This window comes from Mercenaria mercenaria, chromosome 9, assembly GCF_021730395.1.
Source record: "Mercenaria mercenaria strain notata chromosome 9, MADL_Memer_1, whole genome shotgun sequence".
Lineage (NCBI taxonomy): Eukaryota > Metazoa > Mollusca > Bivalvia > Venerida > Veneridae > Mercenaria > Mercenaria mercenaria.
Genome location: NC_069369.1, coordinates 1,608,076 through 1,614,521, shown reverse-complemented (window position 1 = coordinate 1,614,521; position 6,446 = coordinate 1,608,076).

Here is a 6,446-nt window from a genome sequence, read left to right as displayed (position 1 = left end):
GATAATTTTGCACAAAGTTTACAAGGAAAGCTATTGTGATTGCCCTGTGCCCATCCGTATCAAAAATCTAGAGGTTCCAACTTTAGCCAGATCTTAATGAAACTTAGTCAGAATGTTACACTCAATAAAGTCTTGGACAATTTATTTGGTCATTTTGGATAAAAGACTAAGTCACACAGTCAATAAATAGAAAATATTGTTAACACTGTGACAGTAGAGGTCTCATTTTCTACTTCGTCTTCATAAAACTCTGTTTGTCTCTATTAACTTGTTCAGGTTTGAAACTGAGTATGAAGTCACAAGATCAAATTATAGAAAAAACTTTGTTAACACACCAAAGACCACACTTTAACTTGCTGTTCATAAAACTTTGTCTCGGTGTTTATCCTTATGAAATCTAGGTCAGATTCGAAACTGGGATACCTGAGGCCTTAAACTGGGAAGCTTTGTTAAATCATGGAAAAATTCTGGAGGTTGCATTTTCGTCTTGATTGTTGTTAAACTTTGTCAGAATGTTTGACTCTCTGAAATCTATGTCAAGTTTAAAAGTAAGGTACCTGAGGTAAAAATAGGTCGCCAGATTAAATTAAGAAAACAATTTATAGCAGTGTAGAGGTCACATCTTTCCATGTGATCTTCACAAAACTTTGTCTAAGAAATGTAGGCCAAGTCTGAAACTTTAAAAGTCTTATTCTTAGAAACAGCTAGCAGGATTTTGAAATAAATTCACAGAAATAGTAGTGTAGTGATCTTCTACCAATCTCATTCAGTTAATCCAGTTACACTAAAAAAAGGCCAGAAGGGAAGGGGCACATTTTCTGTGCCCTCCCAATTTTTTTGTGGGATGGACACAGTTGTCCTTGTCTATCCGTCTGTTCATCCTTATGAATTCGTGTTGCTCATATCTCAGAAAGTATTTGAAGCAGTCATCAAACCTTACATCATTGTATTTAGCATGTGAAGCTGTGCACCTTCTGTTTTAATTGCAATTTTACACCACCAGACCAGAGCTCTGGTCCTTTACTTAATCAAAAACATGTCTGCCTGTCCGAGTTTTGTCGCATATATCTAAAAAAACGAGTTATGGCCCTCTACTTTTCAAAAATATGCATTAAGGGCATAAAGTTTATGTCCTTTGTATCTCAAAAGGAATTTGACCCTAGAGTCGTAAAACAGAAGGCTGTTACACGTCAGGTGAAGTTGTGCACCTTGTGTTCTTTTTGAGATTTCACTTGGCCAGACCAGAGTTATTGTCCTTGACTTAGTGAAAAGTACACATTTTGCTTAAACGTTTTTGTTGTATAGATATTTCATTTATAGTTATGAAACCATGTACAGTGTCAGGAAGTGGGGGCACCTGTGTCCAATAGACACACATCTAGCCTAACATTTGGCTTTAGTAGAAACTTTAAAAATCTCACCAGAATTTTCTGAATTTCACACTAATGTTTCTTACTTGACCATCTACCAAAATATTCAAGCCAGCTGTGAAATTCAGGTGAGCGATTTAGCAACGCCGTGGTTCTTTTGTTGTAAAAGAGTGTATATTTATTCTAATACTTCCTTTGGGTATTCTTTGGGATAATATAATTGTGATAGAAGAGAAAGTATGAGTCGTTAAATACATTTGTGAGTAGATATTGTAGAGATAGAATAAGTCGCGGATAGAAGTGGCGAAAGAAGGAAGAAATGAGACTGTCTCAGGGTAGCTAAAGAATCTCTTACTTTCGGATATGTATGCCTGTTTATGAATAAGGTTGAAACTATAAAAAATTTCTTGCCAGAAACTACTGGCCCTACTTACCATAATTTTACACAAATGTTCCAAAGTGAAACAAGCCTTCACACAGGAACATTGTCAATATACTGCTCTGATAAGGGAAGTCGGAGTTCGAAATATTTCTATGATGACCTTTCCAAGAATAACATCATAGTAATTCATCAAAGCAAAATTTTGGTTGCTGCTTGTTCAATTTTAAGATAGAAAAATCTTTAAATAGCATTTGCTCCTACACCAGTGGTCTCATTTTTGCAAATGAAATAATTGCACTGATATATATGTTCCTTGCGTAACCTCCTACTAAAACGGTTAAAATTCATCTTGATTTACCAGGAAAACAACTTCGTGACTATCAGGAGCAGGTCTAGTTTTCCTATATGACTGTAGTCAATTGACAATTTTTACAACCGTTTTCAAAGTAATTTGATAGAAATGTTATAAACGATTAAGCTATAAAACTGTTGAGCGATATAACGCCATCATAGCTCTTTTCCTTCATGATTATAAATTCATCCGCACAAATAATTCTTAACTACTACAGAGAAAAAATCCTGGTTGTACTGACAGATGACATTTCAAGAAGTGCACCACTTTTTGTGTTTATAAATGTTTTCCATAATCAAACTGTGTTTTGCAGTACACAGGACCACAACTCCTTCAAATGGTCTCTTTTGGAAGTCAAAGGTCAACAGGATCCTATTTATGCACGTTAGGCTTCACCAAATTAAAAAGTTGTTCATCGGATTTGCTGCTCGTATGTTTTCAGAAACACAAAAAAAATTATTTTTTTTTTGTTTTTGGCTTGCGCTCGCCCCATTGAAAAAAAATCATTTTTTTTTGTTTTTGGCTTGCGCTCGCCCCATTGAAAAAAATCAATCCAAAATTTTTTGGTGCGCTACTTTTTACGGACGTAAAAGTGTATAACTGCTTATAATTCCAGTCCCAGATTGTTCTTAAATGGATTTTAATCAAAATGAATACCTACTATGCACACATCGTCGATAATAAATCATAACACTTATATTTAGTTGCATTAAAGTTATTTCCCCTTTATGCAGTTACGCCATTTTCTTTAAATGTTTACCAAATTACACGCTACAAAAATCGATTTATTTCATTGAAAACTGGATGAAGAAAGACATACTAATTTATTTGATAACATCAATCTACATTATTTTGGTAAGGGTAAATACTTATTGATGCATGTCACTCATCTGTTTTTATTTCTGTTTTTCTTGTCCAAATGATCAGCATTTGCATACGAAAGTTGGTGGGGTAAGGAATTTACATTATGAGTTGTTTTTAGAACATTTTCGAATTTCAAATTTTCCAATCATTTAGTAGACTAATGTTAATGCACGTTAATCTCCATTTTAGACCTTAATTGAGACTTTGTTTCAACAAATTTAATATGTTATGAAAGTTTAAAGTTAGAAAAAGAGCTGTACATAAGACGTCATGCTCGGCTTTTCTAAATCAGAGCTTTGCCAGTAAAAGGGACATAATAGTCAGAGGCTTTAAAAGTACAGAGCTATTGGTCATTATATAAAACTTAATTAAAATATTCGATGTTAAAAAGGGGCATAACTCTGTCTAGATTCAGACTTAAGAGTATTGTTTCCTGGTGTAGACTTTGACAGTAAATAACTGTTCAAAGTTTCAAATCAGAAGCTTTAATAGATCTAGTAATACTCACATAAATATTTGATGTATGAAAAACTTTGTAAAGTCAGCTATGAATGCTACATTTTCATAGCAGTAAATATTCAAGTCACATATGTATGTGATAAGTATGGTGTAAGGTTATGCATTGTTGTTTATTACATATTTTCTAACAGCATTTTCAGAAGCGTGCATTATTTGATTACAGTGTACTGTATGACAATGTTATTACCCGTTTTTCACGAGTTCGCTTTGTTGTGCATCTGCAGGTCAGATTTTCTCAATCCCTGGGGACTTACTTTTTAATTTAAAAGGGCTATACATTCTATTTTAAGGTTTTTATTAGTCAGTCGAGAGCCAAATGAAGACAAATATATTTCTTCGCTCTTCGCTCGCTCCTGATTTTCTCAAAAACCAAAAAAAAAATATTTAAATTATTTTTTCGCTCGCCGCCTCAATTTTTTCAGAAAAAAATCCGATGAACAACTTATCAATTTGGTGTGGCCTTAATGATTCTTTTAATATTACTCAGTGCAGAATTTTCCCATGACGAGAGGATGTGTTGCGCACCATACCCAAAATGATTTCAGCCATTAAGACCACAGCGTGCAAAATGTCCCCGGGGTGGAGGACATCGGTAAATCTGTAAAATGTCTTGTCATTACTTCAAAATTGAGGTACACACAATGACACATATCTTCTTACTCGGAATCTGATGGGACTTGTAGCAACTCTACTGTCTGCTATGAGAAAGCGCTTACGAAAATATACTTAAAATAAAGTAGAATGTTTGTCACAGCCAATCAGGTAGTTTCTTTCAGCGGTTTTGTATATCTTCGTCTGTATATTCTTAATCTTTAATCCGATTTATTGCATAATAAAATTTTATTCAAAGGGAATTACAAATGTTATAAACTCTTTTTTCCTCTTTTTAAGGTAAATGTTAGCACTTCACTAAACCGGATTTTACCATATTTTGGATGTTTGCTTTTACATATATTAACATGATTTTCTTGTTTGATGTACCTAACTTTATGGAATAAATAAACGTACTTACACAATTTAGCATGGAAGTCTGGGACATAAAATTTAAGCACCGCTCAGACATACGATATAAAATTAAATATTTGTTAGAAGAAGAAAAAAAGATAGTTTCCTTTGACGTTGATCCAATAAATTAGGCCGGACAAGAGATTTACTCATTAACCATTGTATACTAAATCCGTCCGTGAATGGATAACTTTTTTGATCAGCTCTATTCTTTCTAAAAACAATAGAGTACAGTATGTAATGTTTAATACATTTGATTTAGAAAATAACCACATGACATTATTGTTTAATACATTTAATTTAGAAGATAACCGCGTGACTTTAATGGATAATGGATAGGTAGTGTATGGCGACCATACTATGACCTAGCTTTCCTGCTATGACTTGGCTTATTATAGGAATTTTTTAACGTTGCAAGGACTTTAACTCTGGGGTATACTTATATATGTCTACATGGAAATCATACTGCGGCTGGGTATATAATCTTTTTTGAAGATTGTGTTTATGACGGAAGTCTCTAAGCTCCTTGGCGTTGTAGTTTATCTTTTCACTGGCAACAAAATGAGTTAATAAGCGCTCTTTCTTCTTCGTGTATACTGTGGACATGTAAAGTGTGTATGTGAGACAATTACTAACATTTTCTCTCAGTTTTTTAAAAAAATGACACACCACATAAGATGCACAACAGATGACCAACTGGCTTATGCGGTCAGAAACGAAACAGACAACAGAATAATATATATATATATATTTTTTAATAATTTTCACCTGTTTTTTTTCCTTTAATGAATATTGGAGGAACGCACCTGTCTATTCTTGTCAGTGATTAATATCTCAAAGTAAATACACACAATGGTGGAAAAAGAAAATATTTTTTATAAAAATTTTCAGGTCCTGATCAAATAAGTAAATAAACTGATAAATGTTTAACAGAATTAACAAAGTCGTGGAAAATACGATGTAAACACCAGCAGTGTGGCACCTTGTTCGCGGTTGTGATAATTAGACCACATGCTGAAATTTTATCCCTTCGTATTGATTTTACCTTTAGACGCACTACCTCCTTATTTAAAAAAGAAATCTTTTTAACCATCTTGTTTGCTTTTTTCATGTCATTACAAATCTAACAAGCGTGTTTAACTGTAGAAACTTGTAGTTCACACTATGCAAGACTAACGCTATTATTGATGGATTTTACTGGCTATTAAAGGTAAGTTTTTTTTTCTTCTTCACAACTTAACATGCTCTTTCTTCAATGCAATGGTGCGCTAATTTGATTGAATAACTTCTATTATGAATCTGAATATTTCACTATGCTATTTGCAGATAAACATTATTTAAATGTATTCCAGATGCAGTGACACGTTAATGTCATGAACTACTTAATAACGTAAGCAAAAATAAACTATAAAGGAAAAAAAGAAGACTCGTATAAAACCTATGAAAACGTATTTGTACGAGATGTCACAATTTCAAGTTACGTGTCGCAATGTCGGGCGTTTGATAAACCTATATTCTCGAATTAAACAATCCTTTTATTTGGATATTTATCGAACATTTTCAAGGAATAGTGACAAAATACTTTTTGTAAATGTGCATTTAAACTCGTAAGCTGAGTTTACAGTTAAATTAACCACCACGAACCTTCCGTATGATATGCTCAACTCCACAGCGGAGCAATGCCAGGAAATTGTGCAGCTGGCAAAATAAATCCCTTTTCCGCATTTGCATTGTTTTCGACGTTGTTTTTTTCTTCAATACATAGACATCTACATTTTATCTACAGATGTTGTAAACGACAAATGGACGTCTTCGCTGTCATTTATAGCACTATATTGGCAATATTTTCAAGGCGCCTTTATATAGTATGAATGAAAATAAGGGCAGCCCTTTTAAACTGTCGATGTACAGTTAGTAGAATAGCTCTTTTTAACAGAATAAAATTGTTGGTGCT